This window comes from Pavona decussata, unplaced genomic scaffold, assembly GCF_977016875.1.
Source record: "Pavona decussata unplaced genomic scaffold, jaPavDecu1.1 SCAFFOLD_156, whole genome shotgun sequence".
NCBI lineage: Eukaryota > Metazoa > Cnidaria > Anthozoa > Scleractinia > Agariciidae > Pavona > Pavona decussata.
Window position 1 is genome coordinate 7,068,692 of NW_028145568.1, and position 16,433 is coordinate 7,085,124.

Consider the following 16,433-nt stretch of genomic DNA (forward strand, 5'->3'; position numbering starts at 1 on the left):
TACGGTTCGAATAACTAACTGTTTGAACTGATCCAGTTGTATTCGTATTCGTTTTACTCCGTCGCTTTGCGACTCCGCCCAGTACGGTATATATTTTCTCCCAACTAGCCGTCATTGTAAAGCCTTAATGTCCTCTCTTAAGTTTATAAAAACTACAAATGTCATTTCTTCAATCTACCACTTTGAGAAGATGAGTCAATGAGAAACACTAGCCTTGCCAATAAATGCTTTTTCATGGTTTCCGTAGTGTAGTGGTTATCACGTCCGCCTCACACGCGGAAGGTCGCAGGTTCAAGTCCTGCCGGAAACAGTAATTTTTCTTCCTTTATAAATAACATATAATTTTGTGAAGATCGAAAGAAAAGCAATAAGCTCCACTCAATATTTTAGTTTTGTATCAGAATTCCTTTCCTACATAAAAGATTAAATTCTGGCTATGGGGGTTAGTTTGTATAGGTAATCACATGATTCCGAGTGCAATTTGGAATAAATAAGCACGAGTAAAATTTTAAAAGGCTAACAAGATTGCACGAGCCCACTGGGCGAGTGCAATTTGTGGTCTTTTAAAATTTTACAAGTGCTTATTTATTCCAAATTGCACGAGAGAAATCATGTGATTACTTGTTAATAATATACATACAAAAATTTCACATGAGCTTTTGTTTATTTCTTGTCCGTCAGCTAATGCTCCGCCTACATGTCTTTTATTGGTTTCAAAAATGACAAGCTTGATTGACATACATGTTCATACGTACGGAAAACATGCTAAAAATAGCATCGCTCTAAAAAGAGCAAGTTTTCAAATCACAAAGCATAATTTTAAGTTAATTTTAAGAAGTTTGAAGTCAATCACCGTCCTCGGCGTGTTTTCGAACTGACTGGATTTCAGGAGCCGGGGCTTTGCAGACAGTCCAGACTAGCGTGTTTTAGTCTGGTTCTCCATGAACTCAACGTTTGTTTTCGTCCAAGCCGACATGGAAATCTTCAATATGATGCTCTGCGCCAAAATATTGAGTCAGGAGCTACCAAACCGTTTGTACCAGGACTTGTGCTTCAAAGCGTTTTGCTTTTCCACAGCTCATTTAATTCAGTGTTTGTCAGACTTCCGAGACTTGTTCGGTTGACTTTAAGCTAACCTTGTTGTCGCAGTAGTCGAGCTTTTATACCTTCAAGAACTTGCTTCGAACCTTTTTACTCTCGGTTTCTAATTGTGGAGTATTTGTAACCTGACCTTCTTAGGTAACGTTCAATTGCAGTGCGAAGACTGCCATGCTCGTATAGTCTTTCCCGTCTTTTACGCACTGTTGCGTGTAAATCCTCGAGAATTTTGTTGACTGCCTCCGGTTCATAGTTTTCAATATTTGGTTGTAGCCCTTTTGTGCTGTCCAAGACCTCCAAACTTTTAGCCTGTTGTTTTTGCTTTGTTGAGTTTCTTTGCATTTTCCTTTAAACTTCGAATTAAAATGCCGTTACTCTCTTCAAACCTGTTCGCCATTTTGCTTCGAGACAGCCGATTTGCAAATTTGCGTACCTGTCAATCATTTCAATTTCACCTTTTTTACACTAATTTCAACTTTCTGCACTACATTAAGGATAAATTGAGCCGCTCTTCACCAATCAGATGGCAGAAAATTTTTGTATGTATATTATTACTTAAGAAACAGTGTTGCTACATCGGTGGGGGAGTGGAAACGAATGATTGGCTTTATCAACAGAGTTAATAAGGTAATTTTCCCGCGGTAAAGATATTCGAGTGCTGACGTGTCGAGCGTGAGCCCTTCGTAAGAGCAGATCAAGGAATTGTGGGTAATGCTATTGATGGGGACATGGTAACATGAAAAACGTTTGTTTATTTTGTGGGGATTAAGGGCCTGTTCACATGGAGGTGGGGGACCCCAGGTAGGTGAGGTACCCCATCTACCCGGGGTCAGAAAAAACAGGCCTTCACATGCAACCCCGGGGCGCTGGGGTGAGGTTTAAAAAGCTACCGCGTGGTCGCTAAGTACATATATCAATAAAGATGGCGGATGGAAGACACTTTTCGTTTCGTTGTTCTACGGGCACGACTTCACCTTCATCCAAGACCGGTAGACCAGCTTGGTTATCAGACTCGACAAATGCACCTTCAACTCCTTCAGAACTTTCTTCAATGGCATTGTTGTCGATGTTTTGAAGGTGATATCTGCGAAAAAGCTCGCCACGCTTGTACTGAATTCAGAGACAATTGCCCGGATGAACATCACCCCACCCCACCTCCAGCATTCACATGGAGAAAACTCACCCCAGCTAAGCGGGTTACCCGCCTCGGCTGACCGGGCAACCCGCCTCGGTGAGGTACCCCACTTCACATGTGAACGCAATCAAGAAATAAAGAGAGATTGTATGGAGAGATTGGTAACCCCACCGAAGCGGGGTACCTCACCTACCTGGGGTCCCCCACCTCCATGTGAACAGGCCCTAAGAGAGATTTTTCGCTAGCTCTAAACTTTTGCGGCTTTCTGTGTCACCAATATGTAGAGAAAGCCAGAGAGTGCTATGTGTTTGTAAGCAGATTTTGACGAAAATATGTGTTCATTTGGACACGCAGTGGCCTGTTGGTCTAGTGGCATGATTCTCGCTTAGGGTGCGAGAGAGGTTCCGGGTTCAACTCCCGGACAGGCCCTACGAATTTTTTATTACTGACACAGACCTAAAAATAAAGCGTTTTTCCCAACTATGTTTTGTCTCTCTTTGTTCTCCAACTGTAATTGAGGAAATATTGCAGGAACAAATTTGTGAAAGAAGGAAACCCCATCTCAATGCCTGGCCGACCTTATTCCATTTTAAAGGGGGCAACTCTCATGATTTGTTTACTTTTCTAAAAATTCTTCAACCACACAGTCATCTGTCGGCAAGAGAAGTTTGAATTTCTTAAGAAAAACTGAGTTTAAACTGATACAACGGAAATTTACTGCCCCAGCCCGGTGCATCGCCAGATACTTTGACTCCAGGCCACAAACATTGTTTAAAGATTGAGTGATGCCAAAGCGGAAAGGGAATTCCTTATCTTTTCCATACAGCCAACCTGTAACATCATCAACATGCTCACAAAGTGCTATGAAAACTTGTTATAAAAAGAGGTTAGAGGTATCCTTTACTTGTGCTGTTAGATTTGAAGCTACAGTCCTCCTAAGTTACCAAAGAAAGAAAGTGTTGGCACCTTTAAAATCGATTCTTTCATTAGCGTCACGTCAGCACCACGCTCTACCGACTGAGCTAACGGACCAGACACATCTACTGGTTGGAATACAAATATTCAAAATTGAAATGATGCGTGCTTTGTTCAATGTTTTTTAATCATATTAGCCTCTTGTCGACCGGAACAAACATCTTCAAGAAGGCTTCTTGATTTTTTTGAAAAGAAAAAGAAAGTTTTTTACAAAGGGAGTACATGATCATTTTGGATCTCAGCGACCAATGAAGGAAGTAGTTTCAAAGAGCTTTATAGCTTACACATATCGACTGGAGGAGACTAACTGAAATTTTTCTAATTTTGAGGATCGAGAGCTTACATTATCACTAAGATTGTCTAAAATTATATATAAATTTTCCGGTAAGATGAACCACAAATATCAAAAACCCAAGCGATTCATCCATCGAACAACATAGTCAAAATCTTTGACATGATTCTTTTAGAATTCTAGAGTTGGCCAAACGAACATAAAAAATTTCCTGGCAGAATCGAACACCCTTTCATCAGTGCTGCAGGCGTTTACTGTTCCTCAACTTAAATATTTTCTTTTCTTTCGATGACATAGGTAACGTTGTTAAAGAAGAACATTGGTTGCAAAAGGTGGATGACAGTGTCAGTCCAGCATTTAATCTTTTTGATTTGTTTCGCCTCGTTTCAGAAACAGAATCTCAGTTCAACTAATTAATGCTGAAATGTTTAAATCAATTTTCAAGTTGAGAGACATAAAACGCCCGCTGTTCTAGAAACTGGCAGCACTTTGCAGAGAAATATACAAGACAGTAGGTCAGCTATCCAGAAGGGAAAGGAATGCCACTCTCATTGCGTTCACGACTAACCCTCTAAGTCCTGGATCGGAATATTCGCTATTCTATTCTCTTTCGCTACGCTCAGCCGCATAGAAAAAATTTCGATTATAAGTTTTACGCAAACAACGCAACATTATGTAGAGGGAGCCGCCAGCGATCGAGTTTATTACAACTGTCACGGTACAGTGATATATGCGTTTAGTTACAGCGAAATATGTGCCTGGTTACATTGATATACGCGTATAGTTTATTACAACAGTTAAAGTACAGAGATATGTGCGAAAGCTGAATATAAGTGACAACGCAAATAGAGGCAGCGAAAAACGAAGCAAACAAAAGCATGTAGAAATTTCAACCACACCAAGCCAAAGTAAAAAAGAGACTGTAAAAAAAACTATGTGCTATCTTAGCAAATAAACAAGGAAAAATAGCCTCCAGTAAACTGGCCGGCATCAAGTGGTGTGATATTCACAAGGAGTGGTTTATAAAGAGGCTGAATGACCCAGCCGGAATACATAACGATACAGGCTAATAAACCACTAGAAGAAATACATTTCGGTAAAATTTGTGTCTTGCTGGGAACTCGCTCGCCACTAAAAGAAATATTCTGCGACGCACCCAAGTAGATCCAAAAAAAAAAACAATTGTGACGAGAAAGGTGATTTTCCATATTTCTTTGTTACAGTGCAGCACCAGTAAAATAACAGATATAATAAAATTCAAATAATAAAAAAGCTTCCTTCTGGGAAGGCCAAAAGTGTCGTCCCCGGGTGGGCTTGAACCACCAACCTTTCGGTTAACAGCCGAACGCGCTAACCGATTGCGCCATGGAGACATGTTGAAGGGTCATCCCAAAAAGAAGAGTTGGCTGATAAGCGATGCTTCGAGGAAACTAAGAGATTCTGCCATTCTCAGGTAATTTTTCTGATCTACAATGTATCTCTCCCTCGTGCTAAAATGAAAACCTATTGGGTTTCCTTTCCCACAAATATAGACGTCACATTCACTGAGCAATTAGGCAACGATCAGACCGCTTAACTACCCTTTTTAGTTCTAACCTTCTGTACTCCTCACACTTTGTCCTACTGTACTTCTCTTACAATGTTCTTAAAACGAGCGTCCGCAGTATTAATCGGCTTTAAATCAATTGATTGTCTTCCCCTTTGTTGGCCAAACTAATGCAATAGAACGCCATCTCAACTCTCAGCCAGTTAAAAACTGAAATTGACTTTAAATACTGCTTTTATGCTTATTCCAGAATTGATAAGCTTAACTATTAAACTAATCACTGGCACGTACTTTTTGCGATATTTTCAAAGTTGAGATGCGAGCGAGCCGTTTGAAAACAAGAGGTATATGGAACGTATCTCGTTACCATGGCAGCGAGCATAGAATTTAGGTCTTTTTGTCCTTTTTGATCCCTTTGAAAAACACTTTTGTCCGCAAAATATTCAGTTCAACGATGGAATTTTATTCTCTTAACTTTCAGGACGTTTACTTTTCAGTGTTTGTTTCTTTAAAGAAGTTTTGTTGGATGAGCAGAGAATTTTTCCCACATGATTATTGCACTCAAAGTAAGTCAAAGTAATCGCTATTGCACATGTTTTTTTGAAATTTTCTGAAATTCGTCTGCTTTTCTAATGAAGCAATCTCCCTTCTTTAAAATGATGTGAACAACATTTGTTTTAATTTCATCTAGCAGGAGTTATCTTTTCTCAACCAAACATTAGTAGTGCCCAGTAGGATGTTACAATTCCATGACGAGTATCAAATTACAGGTAGCTTTTGGGACCTGAATTTTTTTTTTTTTTCATGTTTCGTCACACAACCTTTTAAAGATGTACTGATGGTTGCCCATAGTTTGGCCTTAAATCATATACGTGAAAAATTATTGGAGCGGGGATGGTTTTTAATGTGTACCCGTCCTTAACCTTTAGGAGTCTCGCAACAGTTTTTCTGCCCTTGGTAGAGGGTATGATTCGATTTTCCTCATACTACACTACATTTTCAACCTATGATTTTATTTTTCGTTTGTTTCCAAGCGACAGTTGCTACCATAGCAACGATAGCGCAAAGCCCTTCATTTCAACTAAAGTCCATTATCTCGAAATTAGTCAGACATTTTCCAACGAAACTTTCAGGATATGAACGACTCAACTGACCTGGACAACTTGTGAGGGAACTTAGAAATATCAGTGAGGGCGTTTTAAACTAAATAAAGGATCAATTTTATGGGCCCATTTTACTTATTGCTGTAATTTTTCGTTAAAATCTTAAGGAAAATAATCCTATCACTTTCTCACTTCTGCCCAAAGATCTTTTGTCATCACAAAACACTCTGCTGTAAGTGTACATGATGAGCGTCTTAGTTCGCTTCGAAGGCTAAAATAAGCACAAAGACACTACAACCACGCCAACTCGAACTTGTAACGAAAAAAAAAAGTAGTTCAAGTTAGCTATATAGGCGGGTTGTTATTGAACTTCAAGTATACTGTTAATAATTTATTCTTTCACAATTACGAGTCACTATGGTGCAATACGTTTGTTTTTAAGAGCATTTACATAAGATCGTTTCGTTTGGGAATTTTAGAGAAAATTTTAAGGAGATACATCAATCACCTATGTTCTCACATTTTTAGACCCCGAAATTTTTTAAAATAGATTTCGAGTTATCGGGGCAAATTTGAGCTAAGGAAAAGTAAAATGAGATCTAATTGGCGAGGAGTTCGAGTTAACAAAGTTTCGGTTAGCGGGGTTCAGTCGAAAACTTTCAATTTACGTAGACTGTTTCTTTCAGATGTTTCTTTTAGGCTTAGAAGAATTAGGTGTTAGATAAAAAGACTAAGACTCGGTCAACTTTCAGTCGTACTCCTTAGCCAACAGTCTGGTCGAGAAACAGTGAATGGTGTATCTTGGGGGATTAGCTCAAGTGGTAGAGCGCCCGCTTAGCATGCGGGAGGTACCGGGATCGATACCCGGATTCTCCACACGGCGTCTTTTTATTTTTCTCAACACCAATTTTAAGTTCACTGATTGTCATTTTGCCTTTTTCTCTCCCCGCATAATTCCTTAATTGATTAAGAGAATACAGTTAGACGAACCACTCTTAAAGCTAAGTAAAAATAAAATAGAGGAAATGCTGTAGATTCTCAAGAATTCTACATTAAATCCATTTCTTATTACGTTACAAAAAAAATCATCGATAATTGAATCATTACACCAACATTAAAATAGCTGCAAAAAATTTAAGAGCAAATGTTGAAAGAACTGGCAGTTTATCGCTTTATTTGACACAGCTAATTACCAATTATTTCATAAAGTTTTTAAGTACCGCAATCTTTCACACTGGGCGCCGTAGCTCAGTTGGTTAGAGCGCCTGTCTAGTAAACAGGAGGTCATGGGTTCAAATCCCATCGGTGCCTGGAATCTCCTTTTATCTTACCCCTGTGTCGCTTTGGATGGAAAATTGCAAGTAGCCTTTTTTTTACCACTTTGTATGATTAAACTACAAAGAATATACTATTATCATGAAACGTTTCCATGCTTACTCGTTGAACATTTTCAGCTCGGTCTTTTAACATGGAAAGACGACGTTAAAAATATGGTTTATTGGTACTAGAGTGAAACTCCCTATCAGTTGGTCGAACCTTACGTTCCTTGGACGTATGGGAATAAAAAAAAGTCACGGTTAATTGGACTTATTATCCCACTTAAGATTTTCTGATCAGCAGCAAAAAATCTCAGTAAAAGAACTGAAACAAGAAGAGCACGCGCTTAGAAAACCTTTTTTTTTTTACAGTTCGAATAACTAACTGTTTGAACTGATCCCGTTGTATTCATTCTCGTTTTACTCCGCCGCTTCGCGACTCCGGCCAATAAGGTAGATAGTTTTTCCCAACTAGCCGTCTACAAATGTCATTTCTACTGTCAATCCACCACTTCGAGAAGATGAGTCAATGAGAAACACTAGTCTTGCCAAATAAATGCTTTCGCTTATTAAGATGGTTTCTGTAGTGTAGTGGTTATCACGTCCGCCTCACACGCGGAAGGTCGCAGGTTCAAGTCCTGCCGGACACAGTAATTTTTCTTTCTTTATAAACAACATATAATTTTGTAAAGATCGAAAGAAAAGCAATAAGCTCCACTCAATATTTTAGTTTTGTATTAGAATTCCTTTCCTACACAAAAGATTAAATTCTGGCCAAGGGGGTTAGTTTCTCAAGAAACAGTGTTGCTGCATCGGTGGGGGAGTGGAAACGAATGATTTGTTTCAATAAAATAAAAGAGTCAATACGGTAATTTGGTAAACATAAAGAGATTCAACTGCTGACGTTTCGAGCGTAAGCACTTCGTAAGAGCAAATCAAGGAATTGTGGGTGACGCTATTGGTGGGAGCATGGTAACATGAAAAGCGTTTGTTTATTTTGTGGGGATTAAGAGAGATTTTTCGCTAGCTCTAAACTTTTGCAGCTTTCTGTGTCACCAATATGTAGAGAAAGTCAGAGAGTGCTATGTGTTTGTAGGCAAATTTTGATGAAAATGTGTATTCGTTTGGACACGCAGTGGCCTGTTGGTGTAGTTGCATGATTCTCGCTTAGGGTGCGAGAGGTCCCGGGTTCAACTCCCGGAAAGGCCCTGTGTAATTCAATTTTTGTGTTGTCTCAATAAGAGCTGTTTCTTTCAGATTTTTCTTTTAAATTACAAGCCGTTAGGATGATAGTTGTTTTTGACGACCGAGTAAGTTTTAGACTAAAGAATATTTCAGGTGTAAGATAAGTAGGCTAAAACTCGGTCAACTTTCAGTGTCCAACAGTCTGGTCGAGAAATAGTGAATGGTGTATCTCGGGGGATTAGCTCAAGTGGAAGAGCGCCCGTTTATCATGCTTGAGGTACCGGGATCGATACCTGGATTCTCCACACGGCGTCGATCTTTTTATTTTTCTCAACACCAATTTCCAGTTTCAAATTGTCATTTTGCCCTTCCTTTCCTCACCTAATTCATTAATTGAGGGAGGAGAATACAGTTGGACGAGCAACTTTTAAATGCCAAGTAAAGATAGCCTGGAGGAAATTCTGGAGATTCTAAAGAACTCTACATTAAATCCATTTCTTAATATGTTAGATAAAATCACCGATCGTTGAATCATTACACAAACATTAAAATAGCTGCAAAAAAATTAAGAACAAATGTTTAAAAAACTGAAAATTCATTGCTACATTTGACACGGCTTATTACCAATCATCATTTTATAACGTTTTTGAGTCCCGTTTTCTTTCACACACGGTGCCGTAGCTCAGTTGGTTAGAGCGCCTGTCTTGTAAACAGGAGGTCATGGGTTCAAATCCCATCGGTGCCTGGGATGTTCTTTTATCCTACTCCTGTGTCGCTTTGGATGGAAAATTGCAAGTAGCCTTTTTTTTGTATGGTTAAACTGCAAAGTATTTACTATAGCCATGAAACGTTTCCATGTTTACTCGTTGAACATTTTCAGCTCGGTCTTTTAACATGGAAAGACGACGTTAGAAAATGGTTTATTGGTAACAGTGAAACTCATTATCAGTTCGACGAAACTTACGTTCCTAAGAAATACAGGAATAATAAAGTCACGGTTCATCGGAGTTATTATCTCACTTTTAAAAGATTTTCTGATCATCAGCAAAGAACCTCAGTGAAAGAAGAGTTTCAGTTTCAGTTTCAGTTTATTGTTTTGCCATAAATTGTACAAATGCAAAAATTATTTATTATTATTTAAACACTAATGGCGAGGAAACCCAAGGGAAGCCACCGGGCTCATAAGGAATGGGCTCCCTCAGTTAACAGAACTGAAACAAGAAGAGCGCGGGCTTGTTAGAAAACCTTTCTTTTTTTTTTACAGTTCGAATAACTAACTAAACTGATCGCGCCGTATTCGTACTCGTTTTCGCCCGATATTCGAACAGTACTTAGCATGCTTAGTGGAGTTGACGCCCTTAAGATTAATTAAATTAGCGCTGTTTTGTTATCTGGCAGCAAAATCATTTGTGAATAATTCCATGAAAATGTGAAAAGCTTAAGCTATATATCATTTTAAAGCAAATAAAAAATTCTTTAGAGCTGTGTTATTAAAGTGAGTGTTATTAAAGTGAGTGTGCAAGGGCTTGATTGACAGCTATGACGTCATTAGTGACGTCATCAACAAGATGTTAATGAGATAACATCTTCTGGAAAATGGTCTGTAAACTTTTCGTTACCCAGTGGAAGACTTCTCCTGGTTTTTCTTTTTTTTTTTTTTTGTTCATTTACATGTCACCTTGTATCCCAGAAAATTCAATGCCATTTCATCAAAAGATAAAAGGTTATGGAGGTTTCTCGTCAGCCACTTTTGTAAAGTAAAATTGCGCAACATACACAATGCATATTATTCTGAAGAGAACAAGGCAATTTATTATGATCATCAACTTTGGTGTCTTATTTCAAATCTATCAAAAAAAGCTTCAAATAGTACAATACTCTAAAAAGTACAATATGAAACTAAACCACAAATTCAACAACATCTCAATCTTTGCACTGCTTTGCCCCCAAAACACAAGAATTTTTTCTTCAAAACTCTATCAAATATCAAAAATATCTATCTCTATCAAAAAACAGTAATCCGCATGTGTTATTACAGTCTGCTTTGGCCCACATTACATCTGAACTCTTTATTAAGCATCAGCATTCTAAGAAAAATCTTTTCTTTTATGTTTCACCCTGCAAAGAGATCAGTAACAGTACTGATCACACTGAGGTGTGTGCCACTTTTGAAAGCAGTTGCGATCAAACTGTAGGCACAAAGGGATGTCAAATACACAGCACTTCCATGTTTTTTTGTTCCTTTTTATAAAGTATTGTACAAAGCTTGCTGTTCTTTCTGCCAAATGTGGCCTTTGCAGACTCTTTATCAAGATGGTCAATTCTGAGTGGCATTGGATAATGAGGAGCTTGCACAGAACTCCGGGGAGGTCGACCAGGGCTTAGGGGTTGGGGTTAACTCCATTTCACTCTTTTCAAGAATTTTTTCAGATAAAGACTTCCTTAATATCTTATGTGTCATCTGAATCGCCTAGCTGTAGGGGGATGATCAATGTCATCCTCTGTTTTCCAATAGCCTGTGGGTGGCCTGACTGGTCTACCTTTAGCTGTCCTTTTGGAAGCCTTTTTTGTTCTTTTAGGTGGTACTTCTGTCTTATCTTCAGAAGACTGTGGTTTTTCAGAAGCGAATGTTTGGTTTATCAACAGAATTGGCACGGTAATTTGGCCACCGTAAGGAGATTCGAGTGCTGACGTTTCGAGAGTTGGCCCTTCGTAAAGAGCAAATCAAGGAATTGTGGGTAACGGTATCAGTGGGAGCGTGGTAACTTGAAAAACAATAATAAATTAGTCAAATCAAAAGCCTTCGTTGATTCCGTGGGGATTAAGAGATGATTTTTCCCTCTTAACGTTTGCGACTTTTTGTGTGACCAATATCTAGAGAAATGCCACAGACTGCCATGTGTTTGTGGGCAGATTTTGACGATAATATGTAGTCATCGCAATGGCCTGTTGGTCTAGTGGCATGATTCTTGCTTAGGGTGCGAGAGGTCCCGGGTTCGACTCCCGGACTAGCCCTGCGTAATTAAATTCATGTTTTGATTAACTAATAATTTGTATTACAGAGACCAAATATATAAAGCCCATTTTGCGTTTTTCCTCAACCAGGCTTTGTCCACGATCACCGTTTGTCGCCCTCATTCTAACGTGTAGTTTCTTAAGACGATTTGAAGAAATAAGGCTTTTTATCCTTCAATTTATACGCTTCCGAGTCACTTCAAATTATGCTCGTAGTCCTTACCCTTTTCCTTACAACCAGCACTTACTACACAGTTGGTACCTTTAAAATCGATTGCTTTCTTAGCGTTTTATGTAATATAAGTGTTATGTAGCATTAAAAAGGTTGCAAAAAGAAGCAAACATCGTTAATACATTGTTTACCAGGGTGGTCATTGGAGAATCTGGGTATCGATGCCGATTCCTCCTGGGACAAGCTGTTGGAAGCGCGATTAAGCTAATCTTGGGTTAAAATGGACTGTCATTCGAGTTTAAATACTAGTACATATAAAAGATTTTTTTAAAAAAAAGTGGACCCTCAATTCCGACTATAAGACATAACTTTATCATTATCTTAATAATAATAATAATAATAATAATAATAATAATAATAATAATATGTTATATTATATATTAATATTTTTAAGAAGCGAGATGAAAACCTCGGTTAACGTTTAATCGTGGATTAGGGTTAGTCGGCTTTCGAACAACCGAGCCCAGAAGACAAAAAACGACACTCTTAAGTTCACAACTAAACTGCCGACAAGCTCAAAATTTGAAAATTCTTCATGTGCAGATTAGTGACAGTTCATCCGATAAATTGATGTCTTACCGGTAAGTCGCTGGGAACCTGAAGTAATCATTTAAATCGACTCTGTTACCATAAGCGTAAGGGGCGTGAGGGGGGAGGAGCCTGGGGCTGCAGCAATCCCCACCCCACACACACACACACTCGCCAAAGAGATTTGTTGTATTCAGGCAAAACTGGTCTGATATTCGGGCATATAATTCTCCTTAAAATGCTTGCTCTAAGTGTTGTCAATAGAAGGAAAAGAAACCTACGCTATGTAAGAAAAGATCGAAGAATCACCTACTTGCTAATACAAATAGTCTACAACATTTAATAATTTTCGATCCAAACAAAACTGCTCTCCTCCTAGACGATACTGAGTTTAGCCTCCCAGTATGCGGGTAACAACAAGATCCAGTCTTGAAGGATCACAAATCACCAAATCACAGTAACGCCTCAGAAAAATAATGGACTGTACACTTTAACTTCGGGAAAACACTGTCCGTGAAGGAAGGGATATTGACTTGACTGGCAAGGTCGACGGCAAATGAACTCATACCTATACATTATGCTTATAAAAGGACTTTGCAGATGGCAAAGGAAGGATCAGATGCACGCGAAAATTCTGAAGGAAATGCTATCTTCTTTTTTCCCTCGCCATATTTTTTGTCGTGTATATATATGTTATTTACCGGGCGGGAGGTCCGTATGAGAAAAAACTGTGCCCGAGGTCTTGAGTTGGCCTCGGGCCGTACTCAAGACCAAGGGCACAGTTTTTTCCCATACGGACCGACCTAGACCGGTAAATAACTTATTCATTTTTTTCTGTTTGTTTGCTCTTTTTTCGGTGGGACGTTTGTAAGAGTGTAAGTTTAAGGCTAGAGGAGGAAAGTGGTAACAAAATCCTATGAAACAAATGTAAATAGGGCATCAATTTAAGAGGCATGTTTATAGGAAGTTTAATTTTATTTTCACTCGCAAGTCATCATGTAAAAAAAAGAGAAAACCATTTAAGAGTGATTGAAATGACAATCATCTGTCAAACGTCAAAAGTGGATGAATGTTGACACGCTGCAAATGATGACACGCATGTCCAAAAGGTCTAAAAATATCGATCGAATGATAAACATTATGAATGAAGACTCAAACACGGCGAAGTTTACTTTTCTTAACGGTTCGATACATGTTTAAACGTCCCTGGATTTGTCAAAACTAACTTTTCAAAAGCAAGTTCAAGTTAATCTGAGTCTGAGTCATCTGAGATGATAACGTGGCGTTTTTGCGGCTTTGACCGAGCCGAGCTTTCACCACTGCTGCAAGGCGCTGTATTGAAAGAGAAATTGAACGTGCAGCCTTCAATTTTACTGATGTTCGAACCAGCAAAAAAACCAGTGAAGGGATCCTCGCCTGAAGAAGCTTGCTTGTCTTCTCTCGGCTTGACTGGGTGCTGCGAGGCTTTGACTGCTTGATTAAGCGGTGCATCGTTTGAAGAGATGGGAGATTTCGTTTCGCTGCTCAGTAATCGATTCAAATCATTATTTCTTTTATTGAAGTGGCGAGCGAGTTTCCAGCAAGACACAAATTTTACCAAATAGCGAATATTCCGATCCAGGACTTAGAGGGTTACTCGTGAAAGCAAGAAAAGCATTCCTTTCCCTTCTGCATAGCTGACCTGCTGTCCTGTATTTTTCTCGGTAAGTGCTGCCAGTGTTTTTATCAGTGGGCGTTTTATGCCTCTCAACTTGAAAATTGATTTAAACATTTTAGCATTAATTAGTTGAACTGAGCTTCTGTTCCCGAAACGAGGCGAAACAAATCAAAGAGATTATATGCTTTGCAACCAATGTTCTTCTTTAACAACGTTACCTATGTCATCGAAAGAAAAGAAAATATTTAATTTCAGGAACAGTAAAAGCCTGCAACACTGATCAAAGGATGTTCGATTCTGCCGGGAAATGTTTTTATGTTCGTTTGGCCAACTCTAGAATTCTAAAAGAAACATGACTAATATTTTGACCATGTTGTTCGTTGAATGAATCGCTTGTGTTTTTTCATATTTGTGGTTCATCTTACCGCAAGATTTATATATAAGTTTAGACAATCGTAGTGATAATATAAGCTCTCGATCCTCAAAATTAGAAAAATTTCATTCAATCTCCATTCGATATGTGTAACCTATAAAAGTCTTGGAAACTACTTCCTTCACTAGTCGCTGATGTCCACAATGATCATGCTCTCCCTCTGTTAAAAACCGTTTTTTTTTTTTTTTTTTTTTTTTTTTCAAAAAAATCAAGACGCCGTCTTGGAGATGTTTGTTCCGGTCCACACGAGGCTAATATGATTAAAAACACTGAAAAAAAATTTAACGTTAAAAAAAACAACTCATTTTAATTTTAAATATTTGAATTCCAACCAGTAGATGTGTCTGGTCCGTTAGCTCAGTCGGTAGAGCGTGGTGCTGATAACGCCAAGGTCGTGAGTTCGACCCTCACACGGATCATTAAGAATTCTTTTTTTCCCCTTCCTTGCTACAGTGGAACGTTTTTGTTGAATGGAACCTGCTTCAACTCTGGCCGGCCTGTTTCGTACTTCCACTAAAGCTGGTGACACACGGTTCAAAATTTGTTGGTCAACAAATGTTTCAGCTCCTGTTCAACAATGTTGATCAGTGTTTGCCTAGTTCCTAAGCCTCTCTCTGTTTTTCATCGCAATCCGTTTCGGATCACGTGGTCCGTTCGCCTCGGATACGTCACCGAAACGAATTGACCGTCAGGGCCTTTGAGAAAGCCGTACAGGGACTAGGCAAGATCAGTGTGTCATGCAGTGTTGAATGTTGAAATAGGCCGTTCAACATGTTGAACGTTGTTGAACGCAGTTGAACGAAATAGAGATGAGTTCTATTCCATCCAACAAGTTGCCACTTGTTGAATAGCGCGAACCAATCGTTTTCCAGTCTCAAGCTGGTGACACACACGGTTCAACACAACAACAAAATGTTGCACCGTGTTGAACCGTATGCCACCAGCTTAAGACCGCAAAGGCGAATGTTAATCAGTAATCTGTTACAAAATTTTATGGTAGCACTTTCGTCTGGATTTTGTTCCGCAAGTGCTGAAACAAAGTTTCATACATAGAATTCTAGGAGGAGCCTTGTCCTTTTCTGAGGAACGCCTGCTCCACATGTTTGGGAGGCAAAGCAATGATCGCTAACTGATTGAGTATAACTATCAGACATTAGGTATTATATAATAATGGCGAAACAATAAGTCTTCCGTTTCAGTCCCTCATTAGATTCCATTTACTTGTCATCATCCACGGGCAGAAGCATTTTCACTACTCACGGTTTGTTTTGTCCAACCTATAACTGGAAAATCTGCGAATCCTCTTTCCTAAGTCAGGGGCGGGCACATGTTGCCACTACATCAGCTATCATCAGTCTTCTGATGAGTGTTTTTATTTTTGCTATTTTTGTCGGTCATTCATTTTCCTTGTCGTTATTACTTTAATTCCATTTTCAGGGGTCGGGGATTTAGCTCAAGTGGTAGAGCGCCCGCTTCGCATGCGGGAGGTACCGGGATCGATACCCGGATTCTCCATTTCGTCTTTTTTTTTATATAGTAGTTTATTTAGCATTATTTTTAAACAATCAATCTTAAACAACAAACGAACAAGAGTACATGTAGATAAGTCAATGCGTTTGCCGTGGAACAGTGTCTTGGTGTTTCGGTAAACCCTTCACTACGCTAAAGAAAGAATCGATTTTAAAGGTGCCAACTCTTTCCTTGTCTAGTAACTTAGGAGGACTGTAGCTTCAAATCCAGCAGCACAAGTAAAGGATACCTCTAGCCGCTTTTTATGACTAGTTTTCATTGCACTTTGTGAAAAAGTTGATGATGTATTAAAGGTTGGCTGTATGAAAAAGATAAGGAATTCCTTTTCCGTCTTCGCATCACTCAATCTTTCAGTGTGCAATGTTTGTGGCCTGGAGTCCAAGTATCT

General features: G+C 39.0%; 9 non-coding genes across 9 annotated transcripts; 8 read left to right on the forward strand and 1 right to left on the reverse strand.

Moving 5' to 3' along the window:
* The first annotated feature begins 237 nt into the window (after positions 1–237).
* Positions 238–310, forward strand: Trnav-cac (transfer RNA valine (anticodon CAC)). Its single transcript has one exon. It is a non-coding gene; the product is annotated as a tRNA-Val (tRNA).
* A 2,278-nt stretch (positions 311–2,588) lies between these two features.
* On the forward strand, positions 2,589–2,662 carry Trnap-agg (transfer RNA proline (anticodon AGG)). Its single transcript has one exon. It is a non-coding gene; the product is annotated as a tRNA-Pro (tRNA).
* A 2,137-nt stretch (positions 2,663–4,799) lies between these two features.
* On the reverse strand, positions 4,800–4,873 carry Trnan-guu (transfer RNA asparagine (anticodon GUU)). The gene has a single exon. It is a non-coding gene; the product is annotated as a tRNA-Asn (tRNA).
* Positions 4,874–7,386: 2,513 nt separating this feature from the next.
* Positions 7,387–7,460, forward strand: Trnat-agu (transfer RNA threonine (anticodon AGU)). The gene has a single exon. It is a non-coding gene; the product is annotated as a tRNA-Thr (tRNA).
* Positions 7,461–8,042: 582 nt separating this feature from the next.
* Trnav-cac (transfer RNA valine (anticodon CAC)) lies at positions 8,043–8,115 on the forward strand. The gene has a single exon. It is a non-coding gene; the product is annotated as a tRNA-Val (tRNA).
* A 1,206-nt stretch (positions 8,116–9,321) lies between these two features.
* Trnat-ugu (transfer RNA threonine (anticodon UGU)) lies at positions 9,322–9,395 on the forward strand. Its single transcript has one exon. It is a non-coding gene; the product is annotated as a tRNA-Thr (tRNA).
* A 2,198-nt stretch (positions 9,396–11,593) lies between these two features.
* Positions 11,594–11,665, forward strand: Trnap-agg (transfer RNA proline (anticodon AGG)). The gene has a single exon. It is a non-coding gene; the product is annotated as a tRNA-Pro (tRNA).
* A 3,196-nt stretch (positions 11,666–14,861) lies between these two features.
* Positions 14,862–14,934, forward strand: Trnai-gau (transfer RNA isoleucine (anticodon GAU)). Its single transcript has one exon. It is a non-coding gene; the product is annotated as a tRNA-Ile (tRNA).
* A 1,023-nt stretch (positions 14,935–15,957) lies between these two features.
* Trnaa-cgc (transfer RNA alanine (anticodon CGC)) lies at positions 15,958–16,030 on the forward strand. The gene has a single exon. It is a non-coding gene; the product is annotated as a tRNA-Ala (tRNA).
* Positions 16,031–16,433: the final 403 nt, after the last annotated feature.